The following is a 26707-nucleotide window of genomic DNA, read 5'->3' on the forward strand; positions in this document are numbered from 1 at the left end:
AACACAGCAAACAAACTAGCTCTACTGAGGAGGTGAAAATTAATTAAGTGAGCCATAGCAACAATGACTAGTAATAATGAGCACGCTGGGTGTCCAGATTGTTGCCTCTATGTACAATTATCCACGACAGGAACCAAGGCTCTGGGAGAAATGACTGATTCCTGGGCTGGAGCCGAGAAGTACATTAACCAGGAATATCTCCTCATAACAGAAAGCTTACTAGTGGTGTGTCAAAAGGTCTGGGAGCCAGTTCAAAGAGGTTATAGTTGGCTAAAGATTTTAAAATTTGAATGTCAAAAGAATAATTGCTATTGATTGAAATGCATCAAGTAGGTGGGTGAGTTGATAATGAATTTTTTTTTAAGTGAGAGGAGAGGAAGATAGTGAAACAGACTCCAGCATGCACCCCTAACCGGGATCCACCCGGCAACCCCATCTGGGGCCCACGCATGGACCAATCAAGCCACTGGCTACTGGAGGGAAAGAGAGAAGGGGGAGAGAAGCAGAGGGTCACTTCTTCTGTGTGCCCTGACCGGGGATCGAACCTGGGACATCCATATGCCAGGGTCAACGCTCTATCCACTGAGCCAGCTGACCAAGGCCAATAATGGATTTTTTTAAAATGATTGACTAGTAAAGGCACTAGTCAACCCAGCTAGTAGCTGGGTTGCTTAGAGCTTCATCTTAAAGCACGGAGGTTGCTGGTTTGATTCTCAGGCAGCCCACATATAGGAACAGATTGATATTCCTGTCTTTCTCTTTCTCTCTCCCTTCCTCTCTCTTTAAAGTCAAAAATTTTTTTAAATAATTTTAAAAATGATTGACTAGTGGTGATGGTTGTACAGTTTTGTGAATATACTAGAAACTAGTAAACTGTATACTTCAGAAGGGTGAATGGCATATGAATTATATTTTGATTTTTTTTAAATGATCACCTTTGGACAATGCTAGAGAACCAAGCCATTATTTTGAAAACTAGTAAAGGGTAAGATCAGGCACTTATCCCATATGAACTGTTTTGTTCCTCAGACTAAACAAATAGTTGATGGTGTTTTCCTTTTATAGAAGTATTTCAACTAATACATGAAGGCTTAATGGAGTTACAACCACTAATAAATCAATGGATCTAGGCTATGACCATGAATGGTTACTAAGCAGAGTGACAACCAAATGCCTCATGATGGAAGTACACAATACCATTAGCCAAAAAAAAAAAAAATCAAACTAGAACCTGATCAACCCTCTAGGTCTAACTGCCAATTTACAGAAAACAGAAGGAACAGAGAAGTATTTCAATGAAACCACAGTGATGCAATCAACTAAATCAAGATGGTGGGAAACTCTAGGACCTGCTTTCTTCAACAAATAAATTAAGAGAAAAAATTGGAGATGAAACCAATAGATGAGAAAAGACTTAAAAGACATATCAACCAATTGCTGTATATGAACTTCGTTTCGATCTTGATTCAAGCAAGTATAAAAAAATGATGAGACAATTAAGTGCTGGACTGTTGTCAGCACTGACCAGATATATGCTGATATAAACAAATTATTATTAATTTGGTTTAGTTGTTATGATAGTGTGATTCTATCTTTAAAAAAATCCTTTTCTTTTAGAGATACAGTATCGAAATATTTACAGATAAAATGATATGCTATCAGAGATGGCCTTCAAAATAATATGGGAGAGTGAGGGCAGAACAGGGGTTGAGGGTGCAGTTGGTGGGGCATGTAAATGGAACAAGACAGGCCATGAGCAGGCAGTTGTTGAAGCTTGATGATGGGAACCTGGCAGGGGTGGGGGTTGATGTGTTATTCTCTTTGTGTATATATTTGAAAATTTTCATACAAACAAACTACCCGGTCCTGGCCGGGTAGTTCAGTTGGTTAGAGCATCATCCCGATAAACAAGGTTGTGGGTTCGATCTCCGGTCAGGGCACATACAAGAATCAACCAATGAATGAATGCATAAATAGGTGGAACAACAAATTGCTGTTTCTCTCTCTCTCTCTCTCTCTCTCTCTCTCTCCTATCTCCCTAAAGAAAATCAATTTTAAAACAAACAAAAATAAACATACAAAGGCAAAAATACCATCAAATTTCAAAGAATCTTAGGAGTGGGGCAAGCATTACAGATATTAGTTGCTTCCTTTCTCGCCTTGCTGTGGACCTTATAACACTGCTTATCAAAACAATTACCATAATTAAGCAATGAAGTCAATAAAACTAAACCACTAATGATTAAGAAAACTGCAATGGTTTTCAAATGTGCAAGGGAACATGCTGAAGATGTGGATTCCTGGGCCTCAATTCTTGGAAATTCTGATTTTTAGAAGGTCTGGGATAAAGCTCAAGAATCTGCAATTTAACCAGGAGCCCAGATGATATATAAACAAATGGGTATACACCAATGATGAAATGTAAGTACAACTTGGTAAATGCCTCTTTGCCTATATTTTTAAGAGTTTCTCCTAAAGTATAAAGAAGTAATATTGCTGGACATGGCACATTTTCAATATGACTCTCCAAAATGACTATACTAATATACATTCCCTCCAGCAGTAGAGAATTCCCAACTCCCCACTCCTTGGCCAATTCTCGATGTGCTCATACTTTTTCATTTTTGCCAAGAACATAACTATCTTACAGAATAAACTCAGCAACATTTGTTAAAGTAGCTCTTGAGAATTCTACCACATTTTGAACAAAGACCGTTTTTTAATGACTTTTCATTATTGTAATTATTTTTATTATTAGAAGTATAATGACTTTTCACTCCAAATAGTTAAATAAATATGCTTAAAGGAGTGATAATTAAGCATTGAAGTTTAAAGCAAAAATCTTCTCACCAATTGCAGGACATAAGAATTCCTGGTCAGAGAATCTCATATTGAATAAACTTGAATTGTGCTCTGTGTTTACACGAACCACAAATGTTTTTTACTTATTTTTGCATACAGACATCAAGTAAGTAGAAACAACCCAAACTGAGAACAAAACAGGAAGAAGCAGCTAGCTGGCAGATATGTGAAAAGTTTCATAATTCTCAAAAAGGTGAGGCAAGCCAACAACACAGCCAGAATCTCACTGAAAAATTAAGATTTCCCTAAAGCGTGAATCGTGCGTATGACCCCTAGATGCCCCGGCAATGGAACCCCCACTTTATGGTCATAACATTGTTTGGAGGGAAAGTCACATGAAGATGAAGTAGTAAAGTGTCAGAGCATTACATGATGTGGTCTGATGAGGAGTTTGGGAAGGATTTTGCTTTAAGGAACGATTTTCGTGAGTAGATCAAAAGAATGGATTATGAATACGAGGCTTAAACTGAACCTGCGCTCTGGAGCAGAACTTCCCAGACTGGAAAGGGCACAGAGAGCCCCTGCGGATGTTGTGAAAACGCTCCTTCTGAAGCAGGATGGGGTCTGAGGGTCTGCATTTCCAAGGAGCTCAGGGGCAAGGCCCGGAAGCAGGGCTTTCTGGGATCCTGCAGAGTCGTGACTTTGCGTGAAGTCTCACTGAGAACTGCTGTCGCAAATACCTGCGGGCACTGCAGCTAGACAGAGAGGGGGACCGGCCCAAGGGAGAAACCCCTTTCCTCTGAAACCCTCCGCAGAGGGGAGGGCTGGGCTTGTGGCAGCCAGGGCTTAGTGTCCTCCGGTGGGCATGATGCGGCCAAGAGGGTTGAGGAGAACAGGGAGTCAATAGCTCCTGGCACTGATACCGTATCACCCACCTCCATGCCCCCAGGCGCTCAGTGTTCGTGGTGGAGGAGAGATCAACGAGAGAGATGGTGTACATTAGAACAGAATGAACAACAAATTACAGGTTTGTCATGTTCCTGGCCAAGAGATACATGATGAAAGAGCTTTTAGAAGGTCTGCCTAAGCTAAGGAAGATCTCTATCTGGAGACTAAAGAGCTTACCCCATTTCAGAGACAATTAACTCTCTGCACACAGACACATTTGGCGACAATTTTTAGCTACAAAAGCAAACCTCTGTAATCATCGAGACAGGAGAAAACAAATCATCATTTGTTCTGCACACTACGTGGTGCATGACATGAATTCTCTCCTTTAGACCTCACAGCATTCCAAGCAAGGGCGGTGCTGGCCTTGACGTTGACCAGGTTCAGGCACTCAGACCGAACCGCGCCGTCAGGACCCCTTGTTCTCCAGCTGCCTCAGCTCTTCCCCTCGTCCTGGGGGCCCACAGGCTTCCCCCGACGCTGTCCTAGCCCGGGAACCCCAGAAGAAAGAGCCCAGCCTCTGTCCCGGGTTCCCCAGAGGAGCTCTCCAGCTGTCTTTATGCCCCGTGCTCACCCTTGGACCCATCACAGTGGCCAAGGGAATGGAGTGAGATAACTGGCCAGGGGCTGAGGGCACTAGGACCAGAAATCCCACCAGAATTAAAAGGGCGGAGTGAGAAAATACAAATAAAAGAGATCTGGCTAAGAAATGCAAAGGGTCCAGGACGGGGAGGTGTACGAGCTGTCCCGCTGTGCACGTGATGACAGCAAGGACGAGAGAGGGCGGCTAACTTGCCCAAAGTCACACACGCATCCAGTATGAGCGGAGGAGCCAGGATACAAACCAAGTTAGTCCGACCAGAGCTCTTAACCGCTCTGGTACAGGAGACAGAGTCAGGTTGGTTTCCGAGTTCTCTGCAACATCAGCTTTCCGTAGAAAATGGAGCAACGGCTAGACTTTTTAGAGAAAATGACTGTAATCAAAGATTCGTTCTCTCTGCCAAACGGTCTTTCCCAACAACAGCTAACAAATATTAAACACACACCTTGTGACTGGCACTGTTGTAAGTTCTAAGCGGACCTCTGTACTACTACACCTGAGCTGGGGGAGGGGAGGGGAGGGGAGGTCCCACTTCTCCCAGAGTGACACATCTGTCTTACAAGAGGGAAACTGGGCAGGGATCATCGGCCTTGGTCTTCTCCTGCTTCTGCTAATATAGAACCTCTGCACTGTGACCAAGCTGGAGCACGGGCAATCTGGACCCAGTACCACAGCCTCCACATGAGTATTAAGATTTCTGTCCTACTGTGGAGTCCGGGCAGAGGAGGGAGCTCCAGTCCTCTGCTCTGCATCTGCCTGGATGCAGCTTCTGCAACACAGAGCGGCTGCGAGATGAGAGATGCTGTCCGCTTGCCCTTCCAGGAGTGAAATCATAGTCTAAGATTGGGAACTGGGAGGGAAGGGAGCCCCATTTTCTTGGCTGCATCTTCCAAGAATAGAGTTTCCATCCCACTGAGCTGGGGAGTGGGAAGCAGTCTGTGGCTCAAATGCCACAGACTCCCATTGTTCTTACTAAGGTTTAGAAGGAGAGTGTCTTGAATAAATGTTTCTATTTGCTGTATGTCCTTGGGACAAATTCCAGAGACTTTGAATGGTTGGGTTTTTTAAATAATTTTCACCAATTAAATGGTTCTTTTACTGGGGAGAGTGTCTCTACGAACCTCCCCCCACCATTCTTAAAGTTGGATATCTTAAGCAGGTTTTTCTTTTCTTGGTGAAAAATAAGTTTGTTTGGTTGTATTTTAAACTCATGAGTCAAGTATACTCCATGTGTTTCGATCCACTGCAATTATTTTTACTGGTGCTCAAATTATCCCAACTGTGGCTAATGGGAACTTCTTTAAGTTGGCTCTAAGTCCTTTCAACATGACCCTGACAGTCATTCACAGCTTTCTTGCTATTAAAATACTGTGTACATTACTTCCCTTGACCCACAGGATGCGTTTGAAAAACTTAAAGGTCACACTTAGCAGCATCAAAAGGGGAATGCCTTCCAAAGAAATTAATAAGATAAAAGCAAGCAGTCAAAAGGGGAAAACAAATTTAACAATCATGAAACAAATAAAAATAAGGAAACAATAATAGCATAGAAAAATATGACATAAATAATGAAACAAATGTATTTGTGATCGTGATAAATATAAATGGAATCTACTCCCCTATTAAAAATTAATATTCACAAATTGAATTTAGGATTTAATCTTGCTATTTTGGACAACATGGATGGCCCTAGAGAGTATTATGTTAAGTGAAATAAGTCAGACAGAGAAAGACAAAAACCATATGGTTTCACTCATATGTGGAGTCTAAAAAAGAAACAAACAAAACAAAAACAAACTCAAGGATACAGACAGCAAACTGATAGTTGCCAGAGGGGAGGGAAGATGCCAGAAGGAGGGTGCCGCAGAAAGGAGAAGGGGTTAAGAAGTACAAACTTCCAGCCTGGTGGGATAGCTCAGTTGGGTGGAGCAGTGTCCCGAAGCCCAGAGGTTACCACTTTGATCTCCTGTCAGGGCACAGACAGGAGCAGATTGATGTTCCTTTCTCTCTCTATCTCCCTTCCTCTCTCGCTAAATTCAATAAATAAGAAAAAAATTTTTTAAAGAGAAGTACAAACTTCCAGTTATACAATAAGTCATGAGGATGTAATATACAGTGTAAAGATTCGAGTCAATAATTTGTAGTAACTCTGTACAAGGACAGGTGGTTACTAGACTTATTGTGGTGATCACTTCGTAAGGTATAAAATATTGAATCACTATGTTGTACACCTGCAACTAATATAATAATGTTATGGCAAGTATAATAATTAAAAATAAATTTTCAATTATTTTTTTCTATTTCATATTATTTAAATGAAGCAGAAAATGAAACAAAAAGATTAAAGGAAGGGGAAATACATAAAACAAAAGCAAATTAAGAGAAATCAAATATGAAAATACTTACATGAGTATAATTTGACATTAGAAAGTGACACTGAAATATATATATAATATAAAGTCAAAATATGAAGAATAGAGAATCATTTAATAATATGACTAATAAATCTTGCTTAACAGTTTTCTAGAAAGAAACATGCACACTAGACAATATACCTTTTATTCCCCTAGTTTCCATGCAAGATTTACAAGAATAGAATATATAGCCCTGGCCAGGTAGTTCAGTTGGTTAGAGCATCGTCTCAGTAAGCCAAGTTTGTGGGTTCGATCCCTGGTCAGGGTACATACAAGAATCAACTAATGAATGAATAAACAACTGGAACAACAAATCAGTTTCTCTCTCTCTTCCTCTCTCTAAAATCAATTTATTTATTTTCTTTTTTAGAAATTTTATTCATTTTTAGAGAGGTAGGGGGAGAGAAAGAGAGAGAGAGAGAGAGAGTGAGAGAGAGAGCAAGAAGGGGGATGAGCAGTAAGCATCAACTCCCATATGTGCCTTGACCAGGTAAGCCTGGGGTTTCGAACCAGTAACCTCAGTGTCAATGCTTTATCCACAGCGCCACCTCAGGTCAGGCATCTCTAAAATCAATTTAAAAAATAAAATATATAGCTGCAATCACAGTGGCACTTAAATAGGGTTCAATTGCTGAAGATTTGCAGGACCCCAAATAATAAAGGTTACAAATGTACAGTTTATTTACAGGGAAAGGACACACTATAGCAGGCGCCTGAAAATCAGAATAAATATCACAGCATGTGACTGACAGCAGGGATCTGGAGAGGTCACTTGAAGGCTCTTTATCCCTTCCCTGCCTAGAATCAGCCATTTCTTCGAGGAGCCCCGGTTCTATTTATTGGAGAATGGTATTTAGAAACAAAGATCTGGGTGTGTGCTCATTGCTGCTGAGGCGTCACTGCTTCTAGGCCATCTCAGCAGTCAGAGCCAGGGAATATATTTAAGTGTACTACTCCATGTATACATGCATATTTATATTTCTGTGTCTGCCAACTAGAGTACAGTATCTACGTACAGTTTTGGCTTTTGTGTTGTTTTCTTTTTAGAGAGAGACAGACAGGCAGACAGGAAGGGAGAGAGATGAGAAGCATCAACTCGTAGTTGTAGCACCTTAGTTGTTCACTGATTGCTTTTCATACATGCCTTGACCAGGGGGGCTCTAGACGAGTCAGTGATCCCTTGCTCAAGCCAGCAACCTTGGGCTCAAGCCAGTGACCTCTGAGCTCTAGCCAGTAACCATGGGGTCATATCTATGGTTCCATGCTCAAGACAGTGACCCTGCGCTCAAATTGATGAGCCCGTGCCCAAGCCAGCAACCTTGGGGTTTCAAACCTTAAACCTCAACATCCCAGGTTGATGCTCTATCCACTGCACCATCACTGGTTGGGCCATATAGTTCTTTTTTGTTATTAGCTTTACATTATTGAATCAAAGCACTGTTTTTCTTTCTTTTTTATTTAGGTATAATGACATATAACATTATATTAGTTTTAGGTGTACAACATAATGGTTCAATATATTGTGAAATGAACACCACAATAAGTCTAGTTAATATCTGTCACCCTATAGAGTTATAGAATTTTTTTCTCGTGAGGAGAATTTTTAAGATCTACTCTCTTAGCAACTTTCAAATGTGCAATGCAGTATTATTAACTATAGTCACCATGCTGTACATTAAATCCCCATGACTTATTTATTTTATAACTGAAAGTTTATACCTTTGACTGCCCTCACCCATTTCAACCGTCCCAACTGCCAGCTCTGGCGACCACCAATCTGTTCTCTGTGTCTATCAGCCTGAAAGCACTTTTTCAAAGTTTCCCTACCCTCTTCAGTGAACTTGTGGCATATGTTTTTTCACACAATTAGATTCATTTGTCACACTCTGCATTTCATCTTGATATCACTGACAACCAGGTTGATTTTTTTAAATAGCCCACAGTAAAGTTCAGTCTCGGTAATATATCATCCTCTAGGTTTTGACAATTGTAGAGATATGTGTCCACCACCACCCTCGTACAACCCGTTCTGTACTCAACCTTCCTCTCTCCTCTGATCTCCGGCAACCACGGATCTGCCTTCTGTCCTGTGTCCTGTGGTAGACTGAATAATGACTCCAAAAGATATCAATGTCCTAATCCCTGCAACCAATGAATGTTACATCATATGGCAAAGGGGACTTTGCGGATTAAGTTAAGGATCTCATGATGGGGAGATTATCCTGGATTATCCAGGTGGGTCTTAACTGTAATCACAAGGGTCTTTAAGACAGAGCTGTAGGAAAGTCAAAGGAGATAGGAGGCCAGGATGATGGAAGCAAGAGGTTAGAGTGAAGCGAGGAAAACGTCATAAACTAAGGAATACCAGTGGCAACCAGAAGCTAGAAAAGTCAAGAACATAAAATTTCCCCAGAGCTTCCAGAGGGAACTGGCCCTACAACACCCTGATTTTAGCCTAGTGAGTCTGATTTCAGGGTTCTGGCCTCCGGAACTGTAAGAATACATTTGTGTTGTCATGAGCCATCAAGTTTTGGTAATTTTTTATAGCAGTGATAGGAAACTAACACATACCTCTATAGTTTTGCCTTTTTCAAAATGTCACTTGAATGAAATCATACAATACTTTTAGGTCTTTGGAGCCTGGCTTCTTTCATTTGAGATTCATCCATGTTTAGCCTGATCGCTGGTGGCGCAGTGGATAGAATGCCAAACCGGGATGCTGAGATTAGGGTTAGGGTTAGGTTCGAAACCCCAAAGTTTCTGGCTTGAGCATGGGCTCATCCAGCTTGAGCATAGCTCAGCAGCTTGAGTGCGGGGCCGCCAGCCCGATCGTGGGATCACTGACATGATTCCAGGGTCGCTGGCTTGAAGCCTAAGGACGCTGGCTTGAGCAAGGGGTCACAGGCTTGCCTGAAGCCCCCGCAGGTAAGAGCACGTATAAGCAATCAATGAACAACTAAAGTGACGCCAACTATGAGCTGGTGCTTCTCATCTCTCTCCCTTCCTGTCCCTTTCTCTCTCTCAAAAAAAAAAAAAAATTCATCCATGTTTATGTTATGTATATTTTACCACTAAAAAAAATTCATTCATGTTGTTGAGTGAGTCTATAGATCTTGCCTTCTTATCACTGTCTAGTATTCCACTGTATGCATGTACCAGTTTATCATCACCTGCTGAAGAATATCTGGTCGTTTCCAGTTTTTGATGAATAAAGCTGCATTTACATACAAGTTTTTGTGTGCACATAAATTTTCAATTCACTTAGTTATTAAAATTCTGGTATTCATAGCTTTTAGGACATGGAAATATTAATTTAAATATCATTACCCAGGAAACACATCAAGTATTACAAACAAAAAGAATTCACAGAACAAGCCATAAGTTCTGATTTCTGGATGTCTTACAAGACCCTCTTGTTAGACATAACGTTTTCAAGGACATTTTAAAAAACAAGGAAATAATCTTATTCTGTTGTTGGGACTATACCAGCAGTAAAGAGGGCCTCTGGGTTTCCTCTCATATGCTCAAGTTCCATTATTTAGAACTGAGAGCAATAAAGACAGATCTAAGAAGATTAAAGCTTAATACATTAAGGAAAGGGGCAAAATAGAAGTATAAGCAATGGAAAACGACCATGCAACGTTATCCATCTACAATGTGAACAGAAAAAAATGACAATGAATATTTGAATTTCTGATTTACTATACTGGCAATCTGTTCACCCCGGGTCCTTAGAACTGTTTGCTCTGAAACTTGTCAAATAGTTTCATGAAGTCATTAAAACTTATCTGTTTTTTCCAACAGATGTGCAATGACACCTCTGCCAATGGAATGTTGCTTGAACAAAGAAAAAAAATAAGTTGTTCAAACATAAAAATGGCAAAAATTTTCCCTAAGGGCCTAAAATTACAGAGGAATAATTCCAAGTTGCACCCTTCAATGCAAAATCAGATACGAGTCACATAATATCCAAAGGCTTGTAAAACCAACTGCAAAGTGTGTAACAAATATTTGCTGGGGTATGGGATCTCCTTACTTACAATCTAACAAGTTAGCCTGTTCTGATTCCCTGGGTGCCAGTGGCACAGTAAGCAGTATGAACATCATCAGCATATTTGCATGGGTTCCCCACCCCCTCTAGTGACACAGGGGCCGTGTGGAGGGGCCCAGGTGGACACACTGTGAACCCAATGCAAATCTGCATCATGCCGGAGGAATTCATATCTTCTGTAGCAAGCCTGCTCTCTGTCCCAGGAGGAGATAGCACCTTATCTCTCAAGACAGCTCCCTGCAAATACAGCCCTGAGAGAGGATGGCCCAGGTAAAGAAAAGGTCAGGGCCTCACATTCTTGGCATACAAAACAAGAACAACATAAGCCCTGGCTGGGTAGCTCAGCTGGTTAGACCATCGTCCCAATAAGTCAAGGCTGTGGGGTTTGATCCTCAGTCAGGGCACACATAAGAATCAACCAATGAATGCATAAATAAGTGGAACAACAAATTGATGTTTCTCTCTCTCTAAAATCAATATATATATATATATATATATATATACACATATATATATATATATATATTTTTTTTTTTTTTTTTAAATGAGAGGAGGAGAGAAAGTTAGACAGACTCCCACATGTGTCTGACCAGGATGTACCTGGCAACCCCCGTCTGGGGCTAATGCTCAAATCAACTGAGCTATCCTCAGCATCTGGGGCCAATGCTTGGACCAATTAAGCCACTGGTTGCGGGAGGGAAAGAGGGAGAGAAGGGAAGAGGAAAGGGGAAAGAAACAGATGGTCACTTCTCTTGTGTGCCCTGACTGGGAATCGAACCCGGGACATTCATTCACTGGGCCAACACTCTATCCACTGAACCAACTGGCCAGAGCCAATAATTTTTTTTAATTAAAAAAATAAAGTTTTTACACTGATTTCAGTCAATACCAAAAAACAAACAAACAAACAAACAATAGGAGGCCCTGGCCAGTTAGCTCAGTCAGTTAAAGCATTGTCCAGAAACACCAAAGTTAAGGGTTCTTTCCCCAGTCAGGACACATATGGGAAGCAACCAATGAATGCACAATTAAGCAGAACAACACGTTAATGCTTCTGTCTGTCTGTCTGTCTGTCTCTCTCTCTCCCCCTTCCTCTCTGTCTCTCTAAAATCAGTCAATGAATTTAACAAAATAAACTTTATTAAAAATAAATAAATAAAAACAAGAACAGCAGGAACACTCCGGGCTGTGACAGACTGCATCTCCTAACAGTATTATGCTTAGAGAGAAAATAAGCCATCTCTCCTGCCACCTGAAGTGGAAAATAAGAAGAAGTACTGCTCTAAGTTTTGCCCCTAGGAGTGTTTTCCTTCACCACTGTCTTTCAGGGGCTGGAATGCAGCTATCAACTTTTAGCCAGTGCCAGCAAACTGCAAACATCAGGCAGGCCTATGTTTTTCTCTTAAATCGATCATAGAGAACTCTCTGGAAGCCATTACTGTGTGTAGGGAAGAAGTAAAGATAAGGGAGAAAGTACCATGGGAGTTTTTTTTTCCAATATTTTTTCATGTTTACTTTCTCATTTTTAAAAAACCTTTTTAGAGAGAGATGGAAAGGGAGAGAGGGATTAGAAGCATCAACTCATAGTTGCGGCACCTTAGTTGTTCAGTAATTGCTGTCTCATATGTGCCTTGACCGGGGGGCTCCACCTTAGCCAGTGACCCCTTGCTCAAGCCAGTAGCAACTTTGGGCTCAAGCCAGTGAACTTGGGCTCAAGCCAGAGACCTCTGGGCTCAGGGCAGCGACCATGGGGTCATGTTAGCTCTATCCACTGTGCCAACACTGGTCAGGCTACTTCCCCATTCTTAATGGAAATATTACACAAGAAAGGGTTTTTTTCAAATGAAAATTCTATAGAAAATTGTTAATGGTATTGTCTTCTATGTACTTCCTAAGATAGTTGGTTCCCTTTCAATTGATATGTTTATCTTTTCATGGGGTTTTAATAATATTAGTCCAACATAAGCAAAATAAATTTCATAGCAATAGCATAAAAATGCTAAACATTTTAAAGATATCCAAATGTTTCTTTAGCTTGTCACAATGATGGCCATGGGAGTTTAAAACACTTCTTCATTCTGTTTTGTGCCTTCTGACCAGCTGGGACTCAATCACATGCAGAGCATTATCATTTTCTAATGGAACACTGTTGTCACATCCAATTTTCTATTTCCATGGATCGGGAAACACCTACTAGCTGATGGTCATTGCAAGTGGCACACACCCCTCTCCTCTGCCGCTCTTGATCTCTTGCGCATGCTCTCTGTGTGAACCCACCCAGAGGCTGGAGCGCAAGGAAATGTGCGGATACAGTCCCTTTCCAGGACACACAGCAGGTAGAGGGGGTGGAGTGGCCCTGGGAGGGCAAATGGAAGATATCCAGCACAGCCCATAAATGGCATTGATGTCATTGGTGTGGTTTTCTAAACCATTAAACCATTCTTGGTAAAGCTCCAAACAAAACAACACACACTCCTTTCAATTTATACAGTAGCTCCGTTCCTGGAAAATTCCAGGATATTAAAGCCATGCAAAAAAAAAAAAAGAAATACTTTGAGTTATGCTCGCTTCAGCAGCAATATACTAAAATTGGAATTATACAGTACACAGGAGATAAGCACGGTCCCTGTGCTAGAATGACATGCAAATTTGTGGAACCATTCCCTATTTTTTTTAAAAAAATCAATTTTAGAAAAAGAAGTGTATACTTGGAATTTACATGCAAAAGGAGATTAGGTTTACGCTCAGACAATTACAAATAGGTTTTTCATATCAATGAATGTCTAGGGGGACATTTGAAAATCATGTAAGATGTAGGAAAATTTGTCCTTGTAAGAATGTCACATGCATTGAAAAACATGACATTTTTGGCTCCTGCCCATTAACTTCCAGGAAATCCCTGACAGGGGATTCCTGTCAATCACTATTACAACCGAAATAGCCCCACGAGTTTTCAAAGCATCCCTTTGGGTGGTACTGCCCTCAGTGACACCTACTACCCTAAGGTCAAGCATTCTTCCTGGCAGAATTTGAGTTTTATATTTCATCCGTTTAGTGTCCGGGGGGCAACACAAAATGGAAGAAAAGACTTCTCAGTTGAAGGGTTCTTATTCAATCCAATACACTGAAGTCTCTGACCCAGTTACTGAACACTGGCTGCCATTTCTGGCAGCACATGCTTGTGCATTTGAATTTTCTGATTTAGTATACATAGCAACCAAGGAAGCCACTAGATGTGAAACTCAAGCTTCATGTGGAACCAGATACAAGTTTTAAAATAACCATATTTCATGTCACTTGGTAATAAACTATAACCGTTTTCTACTTTTAACTTAGACATTTTAAGTAATTCATACATGTTATATAAAAGGACAAAATATAAATACAAAAAGAAAAAGTAAAAACATCACATACTGGGGTAGACAGAATAATGGCCATCCTCAAAGATGTCCATGACCTAATCCCTTGAACCTTTCACGTGGCAAAGCAACTCTGCGGATGTGACTAAGGTAAGGCTCTTGAGATAGGGAGATTATCCTGGATCAGCCCTGTGGGCCTCATTTAGTCACCGGGGTCTTTGTAAAGGCAAGCAGCACGTCAGAAGGCAGAGAAGCTGATGTGACGATAGCAGATACTGGAGTGATGCGGGCAGAGCCGAGGAATGCTGGCAGCCCACAGAGGCTGGAAAAGGCAATGAAGGGCTTCTCCCCTAGAGCCTCCAAAGGGAACCGGCCCTGCCAACACCTAGATTTTAGTCCCACGAGTCTCATTTGAGACTTCCAATCTCCAGAACTTCCAAACTCCAAACTCCAGAGAACAAATCTGCATTGTTTGAGGCTTTTTTAAAAACTGACTTGGAGAGAGAGGAAGGGAGAGAGACAGAGAGAGAAAGAGAGAAACATTGATTTGTTGTCACTTACTCACTGGTTGATTCTTGTGTGAGTCCTGATTGAGGATGAAACCTGCAACCTTGGAATGTCAGGACAACGCTTTAACCAACTGAGCTACCTGACCAGGGCAAATTTGTATTGTTTTAAACCATTAAATGTGTGGTAATCTGTTACCGCAACAATAGGAAACTCATGAGAACCCCCCTCCAACAGAGAGCCACCACTGTTAACACCTTAATACCCATACTTTCAGATCTTTCCCCGTGCTACTGTTTGTCTGTGGATGTATGTACTTTTTTGAGAAATACATCACAGTGTGCATGCTATTTTATAACCTGCTTTTTTATGTCAACAAACTCCATCTGGGCCTGACCTGTGGTGGCGCAGTGGATAAAGCGTCAGCCTGGAATGCTGAGGTCGCCAGTTCGAAACCCTGCGCTTAGGTGACACTGGTGGCTCAGTGGATAAAGCATTGACCTGGAACTCTGAGGTCGCCAGTTCAAAACCCTGGGCTTGCTGGGTCAAGGCACATATGGGAGTTGATGCTTCCTGCTCCCCCCCATATCTCTCTCTCTCTCTCTCTCTCTCTCTCTCTCTCCTCTATAAAATAAATTTAAAAAGTCTTAAAAAAAAAAGAAACCCTGGGCTTGCCTGGTCAAGGCACATATGGGAGTTGATGCTTTCTGCTCCTTTCCCTTCTCTCTCTCTCTCTCTCTTTCTCTCTCTCTCTCTCTCTCATTGTCCTCTCTAAAATGAATAAATAAAAAATTAAAAAAATTAAAATAAATTAAAAAAAAAACCAAAAATAAAAACAAACTCCATCTGTTCATTTCATCAAATACCTAGAACCCTGGTCGGCAAACTGCGGCTCACAAGCCACATGTGGCTCTTTGGGCCCCTGAGTGTGGCTCTTCCACAAAATACCACGTGCGGGCACTACCTCGATAAGGAATGTACCTACCTATATAGTTTAAGTTTAAAACATTTGGCTCTCAGAAGAAACTTCAATCGTTGTACTGCTGATATTTGGCTCTGTTGACTAATGAGTTTGCTGACCACTGACCTATACTATATAAAAACTTTCCCAAATGACAAAAAAAATGGCCTTAACAGTTGTTTGGTCCCCATCAGGATCTGTTCAAGAACCACACATCACATCTGATGATCAGCTCGCCTTTGTTATGGTGTTGCCTATTAAAGAGATAGTCCTACAGTTGTTCTGAGGAATATGCCGCCTTCTGGATTTGTTTAGTTGTTACCTCTTGGTGATGTCTATTTGTTATATCCTGTAACATTTTAAAAAATGTTTATTGATTTTAAAAGAGAGGAAGGGAGAGAGAAACAGAAAGGCTGATCAGTTTCTGTATGTACCCTGACTGTGGACTGAACCGGCAGCCTTTGCGTATTGGGACAATGCTCTGACCAGCCCAGCTATCTGGCCAGCGCTATCTGTAATATTTTTATTAAACATTTTTGGCTAGAATGCTATATAGGTGATGGGTATTCGTGTTGAGTCACATCAGAAGACACATAATAATGGTTAGTCCACTGATGATGTTAAGAGTGATTGCTGGATTAAGGTGATGACTGCCTAATCCCTCCATTCTACAGTTATACTTTTGTTCTGAAACTAGCAAGTGACCATTGTTACTTTTGCATTTTAAAAATATCCAATACGGCCCTGGCCGGTTGGCTCAGTGGTAGAGTATTGGCCTGGCATGCAGGAGTCCCGGGTTCGATTCCCAGTCAGGGCACACAGGAGAAGCGCCCATATGCTCCTCCACCTCTCCCCCTCTCCTTCCTCTCTGTCTCTCTCTTCCCCTCCCGCAGCCAAGGCTCCATTGGAGCAAAGTTGACCCGGGCACTGAGGATGGCTCTATGGCCTCTGTCTCAGGTGCTAGAATGGCTCTGGTTGCAACAGAGCAATGCCCCAGATGGGCAGAGCATCGCCCCCTGGTGGGCGTGCCAGGTGGATCCCAGTCAGGCGCATGCAGGAGTCTGACTGCCTTCCCGTTTCCAACTTCAGAAAAATACAAAAAAAAAAAAATCCAATGCCATTCACCCATTTTAACACCAGTTGATAATTATTCTGATGACGATAGTGATCATGGTAATTTCATTAAAATTTATTATATTTTAAAATCTATCATCTCGTCTACATTTACTAATTGGCATTCATATGTGATGCAGCTTCCCTTACATGTTGGGGATATTTGGTTAAACGAAATACAGATTCTACTTGGCAAGGAACTGAGGGCAGCCCCTGGCTGACAGCCAACAAGAAACTGAGCCCCTCAGTCCAGCAGCCCGCAAGGAATGAAAGGCGGCCAACCACCACGTGAGCTAGGAAGCACATGTGACTGGAGCCTGGGCGGACATCTTGACTGAAGCTTTGTCTGTGAAACAGAGCTTCTAGCTAAACCATGCGCAGACTCCTGACCCACAGAAAAAGAGAGATAGTAAATGTGCCTTGTGTTAAGCCTCTAAGTTTGTGTTATGTTGTTATGTAGCAATAGATAACTAATGCACTATGTAATCATGGGTTTATATGAATATATTTTTTCAGAGATACCAAATTTTATTTTATTTAAAGGTTTTACTTCTTGATTTTAGAGAGAGAAGAGACAAAGGAGGAGAAGGGAGGAGCGGGAAGCATTAACCTGTATTCCTGTATATGCCTTGACTGGGCAAGCCTGGGGTTTAGAACCAGCGGCCTCAACATTCCAGGTCGACGCTTTATCTACTGTGCCACCACAGGTCAGGCTATATGAACATTTCTAATTTAATTTTAATTTTATAGTGTTTTCCTTAATTTCTTAGATTTTATCTTAATATTTTTACAAATAACGGAACTATTGGTTCTATGTTCTGGAGGACTGCATACTAAATTGTGAATAAAAAAATGAAAATGAAGACTCTCCTCTCCTTTCTATTTTTTCATTCTTCGTCTCTTTGAAGGGAAACATTTATTCATTAATATTATTTTCTCCTAAAATATATTATTTTCTTGTACAGCCCTGCACATTTAAGTAAACTAAGTCTATGCAATCACTTTATAATCATTTTAGTCCTAAGATCCTTTTAAATTATTATTGTAATGTTTCTTGTTAATATAGTACTTCATGGTTTAAACAGAATATTTTCATGTATAAGTTTTTCTAATAAAAAAATTTGGACCAGCATCCAATTAATAGAAATTTGATTTAGGCAAAATTACCATACAAATTATTTGCTTCTCACCAGCAATGTTTATTTTTCCCAAACAAGACACAACTATGCCTTTAAAATGTTTTTTTTTTAAATGGTTAAATACATAGTTTGATTCTTTGTATTTTTTTTTTCATTTTTCTGAAGCTGGAAACAGGGAGAGACAGTCAGACAGACTCCCGCATGCGCCCGACCGGCATCCACCCGGCACGCCCACCAGGGGCGACGCTCTGCCCACCAGGGGGCGATGCTCTGCCCATCCTGGGCGTCGCCATGTTGCGACCAGAGCCACTCTAGCGCCTGAGGCAGAGGCCACAGAGCCATCCCCAGCGCCCGGGCCATCTTTGCTCCAATGGAGCCTTGGCTGCGGGAGGGGAAGAGAGAGACAGAGAGGAAAGCGCGGCGGAGGGGTGGAGAAGCAAATGGGCGCTTCTCCTGTGTGCCCTGGCCGGGAATCGAACCCGGGTCCCTCCGCACGCTAGGCCGACGCTCTACCGCTGAGCCAACCGGCCAGGGCGATTCTTTGTATTTTTAATAAATATATGAAATAGAAATTCAAATTCCAAGCTCTGGACAACCACTTATGATGAACAAAGATGTGTCTAATCTAAACCAATCACTTATTTTTTTAATATTTAGTAACAGATATTTGTTTAAATCTTTAAAATCATACAAGTACATTTATATGTGTATAATTTCTGCTCAGAGACTGTCTTCAAATGTCCACTTGAAATGGTGTTATTAATACTGATAAAAGAAAAAGTACTCAGATTGATTTTGAATACTTGTCTATTACTTTCAGGTTTAATACATGATATTATAGAACTAATAATTCAACCTGACAAATAACATTTCCCAAAAGTCCTATTTTCAGTCCTCTATTGAACGAGATTTGACAATAAATATTGTAAAATATCTCGCAACCACTATGCACATGGGTCAATAAATATTACTGTAATATATTTCATAGAAACTAGCAGGGCAGGTTCTATAGAAGCTTAAGAAATAATGATTAAGTTCTCCTGACCAAAAATATACCAACTAAGAAAGAGATTAAGTTATGTAAATCATAGAATTTTCTACACTTGATCTTAGCCAAAAGGTCAAGAACTGATTGGTCAAATAATTTTCTGGCACAACTTCACATGTTCCTTAAAACTCTGTTCTATGTCATGAAACTTCTCTTTCTGGATTATTAATACATTGAAGAGGTTGAGGGAACCTTGAGAGAAAGATCTGGGTTTTATTTTTCTCTCTGTCCCCTGGTCTAGTATAGAACCTGGCACAACCACTCCATTAATGTTAAATAAATAAATTGATAATTGATGGAAGGAAGGAGGGCAAAGGATCCAATGAATGACCTTAAGTGGCTTTAAGTTGCTCCAAAGTATATTTAAATATCTTTAAAATAATAAAATACAAAGCAATGAAAGGCCTGAAGGAAATTAGCCAAAACCTTACTGAAAGTTGATTTCCATGAATTAATGAAAGAAATAGGCCATAAACCCAGAAATGAGGATTATGTAGACTGTAGGTACAACCCCCCCCACTTTAAAATTTTGTAAGCCATGTCATTTTGTCTATGCAAAGATTAGTCTAACCTTTGAGCTTATGAGAAACTGAAGATCTACCGTCCAGATCTCACAATCCACCTAATCTCTGGCCAAACAGCAACCTTGGTCAAGAGAGACAGCAATTGTCTCTGAAGTGCACTGGGCTCAACAGGGACAATACTGCCCTCTAGGGAGTGTTCTGGAAGTTTGTGGATACTTTTTTTTTTTTTTTTTTTGGCACGCTGGAGTGAAACAGCAAAACATTAATCTTAAAAGCCACAAGAGAAAAAAGGCCTTACCACTCAAAAATGAAAATTAGATTACCAACAGACTTCGCATCAGCCAACAGTTGATGCCAGAAGACAGCGGAACGATATTTTCCAATTAAAACGGGGAAGTTATTACCAACATAGCATTTTATACCTAGGTAAATTACCATTATAAAAGCAAAATAGAGATATTTACAGACATACAAAGAAGTAGTTTAGCACTCAGACTCTCACTAGTGGAAATCCTGTGTATGTGCAGATTTCTGGTCCCAGCCAAGATGGAATAAGCCCACTCCAGTCTATGTCTCTCACTTAGAACAACTACAATCTCTGGGCGAGGGGGGCACAAAAGCAACTACCTGGGAACTCTGAAATATAAGCAGAATCAGGTGGACTGAGAGGGAAGTAAAAATAAAGAAGTGACTCATACAGGGATGAGTTACCCGTATATTGTAGCTACTTTCCATCCTAACGTTGATTAGAGGAGAAATCTCTACAGAGCTTGCTTAGATGATACAAGGAGAAAACCTCCAAGGAACCCTATACTTCTGGCCAGCCACCTGAGTAAGGTGCCCCTGAAAGTTGGACGCGTGAAGGGAGTCACAAAGAGGAGACTGTTGGAGAAGGGGTTAATTCTGTGTATGGACCAGCACAAATTCCAGGCTCACTTTTGAGCTGAACATGCGTGGAACAGACCCAAAGCAACATAGCAAAGACTTTGAGACCTAAACTATTAAATAAAACACCACTCAAACTAACCCCTGAGTAGAGCATATGCGGAATTAGCCCAAAGTATCAAAGGCTTTGAACTGACATTAGGACCACTGCATACAGGAGGTAAATTAAGAGCTCATAATCTGAACCTAACAGGGTTGATTGCCTGTTTAAAAAAGTATAAAATCTCATCTACCAGAGGACTTTAAAAGGACACAGATTCTTACAACGTAAGATTCAAAATATCTAACATACAATCCAAAATTATTTGAAATACAAAGAATCAAGGAATTGTGACTAATTTCTAATGCAATGGCATTTAACAGATGCCAAATCCAAGATAACTCAACGGTTGAAATTAACAGACAAACTAAAGATGTTATAATTATGCTCTGTGAGGTAAACATACCCTTTAAATAAATAAAAATATAATTCTCAGCAGAGTAAAATTAAATTATAAAAAATAACCAGTCTGACCTGCAGTGGTACAGTGGATCAAGCGTTGACCTGGAACGCTGAAGTCCCCGGTTTGAAACCCTGGGCTTGCCTGGTCAAGGCACATATGGGAGTTGATACTTTTTGCTCCTCCCTCTTTCTCTCTATCTCTCTCCATCCCTCCGCCCCCACCTCTCTAAAATTAATAAATAAAATTTTTAAAAAGTAACCAAATGGAAATTTTAGAGGATTAAAATACAATATATAAAATTAAAAATTTACTAGATGAGCTTAATAGAAGTAGATGTGTTGATATATATATATAACATATATAAAACCCTCATTTTATATATAACATGAACTATCACAGAAATATTTATATAATATATAAATATATGATACATATTATTTATATACTTTTATATAAGAAGAATAAAGATTATGTAGCCTGTGGGTATAACCCTTACTTTAATTTTTCCATTAATTTGAGAGAGAGAGAGAGACAAAGGGAAAGAGAGAGAGAGAAGCATCAACTTGTTTTACTTACTACAGTGGTTCCATTTAGTTGTGTACTCATTGCTTCTCGTACATGCCCTAACCAGGGATCAAACCTGCGACCTCTGGTGTGCCAGGTTGATGTTTTACCCACTGGGCAACCTGGCCAGGGCCATAACCCCTAATTTAAAATTTTGAAATCTATGTCATTTTGTCCATAAAAGGGGATTAGTCTAGCCTCTGAGACCATGAGAAACTGGAACTCTACAGCCCAGATTTCAAAACCCGTCCAAGTCTCTAGCCAAAAAACAACCTCAGGAGAGACAGCAATGATCTCAAAAGTGCTATGGGCTCAAAAGCAACAGGGACAATACTGCCCTCTAGGGAATATTCAGGAAGTTTGTGGGTACTTTTTTTGAAACTGCAAAACATCAATGATATAGAAAAATATATCTGTATTTGTATCTATCTATCTATACACACACACACACACACACACACACACACACACAATTGTGGGGCTGGCAAGTCCAAACTCTTCAGGGCAGGTCAGCAGGCTAGAGAACTAGGAAAAAACTGCAAAGTTATGTCCAAAAGCAAAATTCTTTCTTTCTCAGAGAAGGTCAGTTTTTTCACTCAAGCCTTCAACTGATTAGATAAGGCCCACCCACCTTATTGAGGATAATCCGCTTTGCTGTTGACTTAAATGTTAATCACAATTTAAAAATACCTTCACAGATGATCCAAGATGGCGGCAGAGTAAAGCAGAAGTCACACTCACCTCCTCCTAGGACCAACCTGGAATTACAACTAAAATATAGAAAAATCAACCTAAATAAACAACTGAAGACTAACTGAACATAAGTCTTATAATCAAGGATTTACAGAAGAGGCCACATCGAGCCTAGTAGGTAGAATGGAGATACGAAAAGGGCTGGCCCCGCTCCCACATGAGGTGGCTGAGAATCTGGAGGGACCTCTCAGCTGCAAAGGTTCCCTCTGCCAGAAGCCAGAGCCAGAAGCCAGAGCCAGAAGCGTAGAGTCTCAGCCTCTTGCCGAGCTCCCCAGCCCACAGTACCAGAGCCAGGAAGAGGCGTCACAGAACATCTGGCTGTGAAAATCAGCGGGGATTCTGTCCGTCAGGGAGAGGCAGGAGTCTGCTAGAAATCCAAATGCCTTCTTAAAGGGTCAGAGCACAAAATCTTGTTCACAGCTACTCACCCCGGGCTTCAGAGAAGGGAGGGTGGCTCCCAGAAGACTGGAGTCGTGCTAGGAGAGACTGGGCTGTGTGGCACCCAGGACAGAACTGAAGGGACAGCCACCAGGGGCTTTGTGCTGAGTCCCTCTCCAGCACTGCCCACAGATATAATCTTCCCTGGGTTGAAAACTCCCCTCCAGGCAGCATCAGCCCAGGGAAACGCAATAGCCCCACCCTCCCATCCCCCTGTCACCCCGCCCTAAAAAGGACTCAGCTGCCTGGGCCTCTGGTGTAGAATTTCTTGGAAGGCGCTTGAGGGTGAACTCAGGGGGTGTCAGAGATTGAGTTGTGTGGCTCTGGGTGGGGGCTATTCCCCCACCTCATGCACCTGACCAGCACTTACCCAGAGCAAATCCACTAGTCCCACCCTCCCAACCCCCAGTGGCCTCACCCTGCCAAACTTGTGTCCTGTAGAATTGTCACTTGGCTGTGGCCAGCCTGGGCTCACAGTGCAGAGTTTCTACAAAACCTCTCAAGGAGGTCCGGGCAGAATTAGGGACAGACCGAAATGGATGGCTCTAGAGTAGGTACCATTTTTCCCTTACACGCCTGACTAATGCCACCGTTCCTGGGGACAACCCTGCCTTTGCATGGCCAAATCTTGGTCTGTTTGGGCCTGATGAGCCCTGCCGGCCGCACCCTGATCATTCCACAGGACTGCCCCACTACAAAAGTCTGCGGGCACCCGGTGGGCGCTGGCTGACCTCGGTGTGCTCTGAGGCTGACGGCCTCAGTCCCAGCACCGCGCGCGTTTGAACCTTTATCGGTCTGGTAAACAACGCTGGCCCCTACCTGGTGACTCACTGAGAACCTTCCTCATGCAACTTGCATATCATCAGAGGCTCTTCCCGTGATTGAGACTAACAGGATGTCACAGGTAGAAGCGGATCTCGGGGTGACTAGGGTCTTTTGCCAACCAGCCCCCAAGTTCGGTGCTGGTGGAAGCCAGCCTTGGTGTGCAGTTTGGTGCCCCCCATGCATACCCAGGCCCAGCAGAAGTAGCCACAAACAACGGATTCCTTTGTAGCTCCAAACAGGTAGCCGAGGGCTAGTCACAATAATAAAAGGACAACTCAATTTTTTTAAATGAGCAAAAGATCTGAATAGACATTTCTCCAAGAAGATATACAAATGGCCAATAAGCACATGAAAAAATGTTCAATGTGCCCTGGCCAGATAGCTTGGTTGGCTAGAGTATCATCCCTGTATACAAAGGTGGCCGGCTATCCACAGAGGTTGCTGGTTTGATCCCGTCAGGACACATGCACATACAGGCACAGATCAATGTTTCCGGCTGTCTGTCTTTGTCTCCCTTCCTCTCTGTCTAAAATCAATAAGTAAAAAATTTAAAAAGGAAACCTACATATTCTTATTGATCAATGCCACCCCGTTAAACTTAAATTTCTAAATTAAAAATATAACTAAAAAAAAAAAGAGATGGCTCTGGCCAGTTGGCTCAATGGTAGAGCATTGGCCTAGAGTGTCCATGTCCTGGGTTCGGTTCAATTCCTAGTCAAGGCACACAGGAGAAGCTAGAATCTGCTTCTCTACCTTCCTCCTCCCCTTCTCTGTCTCTCTCTCTCTCTCTGTCTCTCTCTCTCTCTCTCTATCTCTCTCTCTCTTCTCCCATCTTGCAGCCATGGCTTGATTGCTTCAAGCACATGGGCCCTGAGTGCCGAGGATGGCTCCATGGAGCCTCTGCCTCAGGTGCTAAAAATAGCTTGGTTGTGAGCATGGCCCCAGATGGGCAGAGCATCAGCTCCAGATGGGGGTTGCAAGGTGGATCCCAGTCAGGATGTATGCAGGAGTCTGTCTATCTCCCCTCCTCTCACTTGGAAAAGAATAAAAAAATAATGTTCAACATCATTACCATAAGGGAACACAAATCAAAACAACAATGAGATACCACTTCACACCCACTAGGATGGCTAGATCAAAAAGTCATAATAAACAACAGGAACTCTCATTCACTGCAGGTGACAATGCAAAATGTGCAGCCCCTTTGGAGGACAGTTTGGCAGTTTCATACAAAACAAAACATACCCTTGCCATATGGTCCAGCAATCACTCTCCTTTGTATTTACCCAAATGAACTGAAAACTTACATCCACACAAAACTCTGCACATGAGTGTTTATAGCAGCTTATTCATAATTGCCAAAATGTGGAAACAATCAAGATGTCCTTTAATAGATGAATCTATAAACAACCAGTGGCATATTTGTACAATGAAATATTATTCAGTGATAAAAGGAAATGAGCTATCTAGCCAGGAAGACATAGAGGAACCTTCGAGGCATATTACTAAGCGAAAGAGGCCAACGTGCAAAGGCTACACGCTGTGTGATTCCAAGGATATGACTTTCTGGGAAAGGCAAGACTATGGAGACAGCGAAAAGGTCAGTGCTTGCCAGGAGCTGGAGGGCGGGGGACGGGAGGTATGAGGAGCGGAGCGAGGGGGTTTTTAGGGCAGTGACACTACTCTGTATGATAGTGTAATGGTGGAAATATGTCATTATACAATTATCAAATCCCACAGCAAATAGAACACAGAGAGGTCCTGGAGCACTCTCCCTCTCGGGAGCACATCCAGGCCTTTCTTCCCCACACGTGCACCTCCTAAACTCCAAGGGTCCCCACAAGACTTGCAACCAGGGGAGCAGTGGGCAGCGGCAGCTCGTCCCAGGCTCACCCCTGAACCTGTCTCCAAGGCCCCCTTTTCTCTGACCCTCCACTGAGCTGACAGCAGCCCCGCCTCGGTTCAGTTCTTTCCCATAACATGTCAGGAGCCAAAGCGGCCCCGCCCAGGCTCTCTCCTGCTGCTTCTACCCGAAGCCCTTCCTCGGTTCACCGTCCCAGCTTTAATAAATGTACTCTCAAAATAAAAAAAAAAAGTGTGCCTGACCTGTGGTGGCGCAGTGGATAAAGCATCGACCTGGAAATGCTGAGGTCGCCGGTTCGAAACCTTGGGCTTGCCTGGTCAAGGCACATATGGGAGTTGATGCTTCCAGCTCCTCCCCACCTTCTCTCTGTCTCTCTCTCCTGTCTCTCTCCCTCTCTGTCTCTCTCTCCCCCTTTCTCTCTCCTCTCTAAAATGAATAAATAAAATTAAAAAAAAAAAGTAAAACGAGTGACTCCTAATGTAAACCATGGACTTTAGTTTTAAGAAAACCTCCTATAGGTCCTGGCCCACTAGCTCAGTTGGTTAGTGTCATCCCAAAATGCCAAGGTTGCAGGTTCGATCCCTGGTCACATACAGGACGCAACCAATGAGTGCACAACTAAGTGGGACAACAAATGAATGCTTCTCTCTCTGTCTCTCTCCTTTCCTCCCTCAGTCTAAAATCAATCAATAAAGGAAAAGAAGAAGAAAATCTAGAGAGTAAACAACATAAAATTAAGAAGAATGAGGCCAAAGGAGGAAAAACATCATAATGACAGGTGTTGGTGAGCTGTGGAGAAATAGGAACCCTCACATACTGCTAGCGGGAATGTAAAACGGAGCAGCCACTTTGAAATACAGTTTGGCAGTATCTAAAATGATTAAATATAGTTACCATATGACTCAGTAATTCCACTCCTAGGTGGAATATACCGAAGAGAAATAAAAACCTATGTCCAGCCCTGCCACATAGCTCAGCTGGTTAGAGCATTGCCCTGATATGCAAAGGTTGCCGGTTCGGTCCCTGGTCAGGGAACATATAGAAACAGATTGATGTTTCTGTTTCTCCCTCTCCCTCTCCCTCTCTAAAATCAATAAATAAAAATTTTAAAATATATATGTCCACACAAAAACTTGTATACAAGTGTTTATAGCAGCATTATTCACATTAGCCAAAGGTGGAAACTCCAATGCCCATCAATGGACAAATGTATCATATAAACAAAATGTGGTCTGTCCGTACAATGTACGGATCACCAGTAATAAAGAGGGATGAAGTATTCGTGCATGCTACAACATGGATGAACCTTGAAAACATTTCACTAAGGGGAAGAAGTAGGTGGCAGAACTCCACTGATTATATGATGCTAGTCATCTGCAAGTCCAGAATATGGAAATCTATAAGAAGA

General features: G+C 41.8%; 1 protein-coding gene and 2 non-coding genes across 6 annotated transcripts in view; 1 reads left to right on the forward strand and 2 right to left on the reverse strand.

Annotated features, from left to right (window-relative positions):
* ZFX (zinc finger protein X-linked) overlaps positions 1–26707 on the reverse strand; it is an 80877-nt gene that overhangs the window by 43118 nt on the left and 11052 nt on the right. Inside the window, exon 1 of one of the 4 annotated variants that reach the window (XM_066250575.1) lies at positions 22110–22126. The exons of the other annotated variants lie outside the window; for them this stretch is intronic. The gene's annotated coding sequence lies outside the window, so the exon portion shown is untranslated. Of the gene's footprint in view, positions 1–22109; positions 22127–26707 lie in introns of those variants that run through there. 4 annotated transcript variants of the gene reach the window in all.
* Positions 13378–13488, forward strand: LOC136317989 (U6 spliceosomal RNA). The gene has a single exon (XR_010727972.1). It is a non-coding gene; the product is annotated as a U6 spliceosomal RNA (small nuclear RNA).
* Positions 18354–18430, reverse strand: TRNAA-AGC (transfer RNA alanine (anticodon AGC)). The gene has a single exon. It is a non-coding gene; the product is annotated as a tRNA-Ala (tRNA).

The sequence above is a fragment of the Saccopteryx bilineata genome, chromosome X (genome assembly GCF_036850765.1).
Source record: "Saccopteryx bilineata isolate mSacBil1 chromosome X, mSacBil1_pri_phased_curated, whole genome shotgun sequence".
NCBI lineage: Eukaryota > Metazoa > Chordata > Mammalia > Chiroptera > Emballonuridae > Saccopteryx > Saccopteryx bilineata.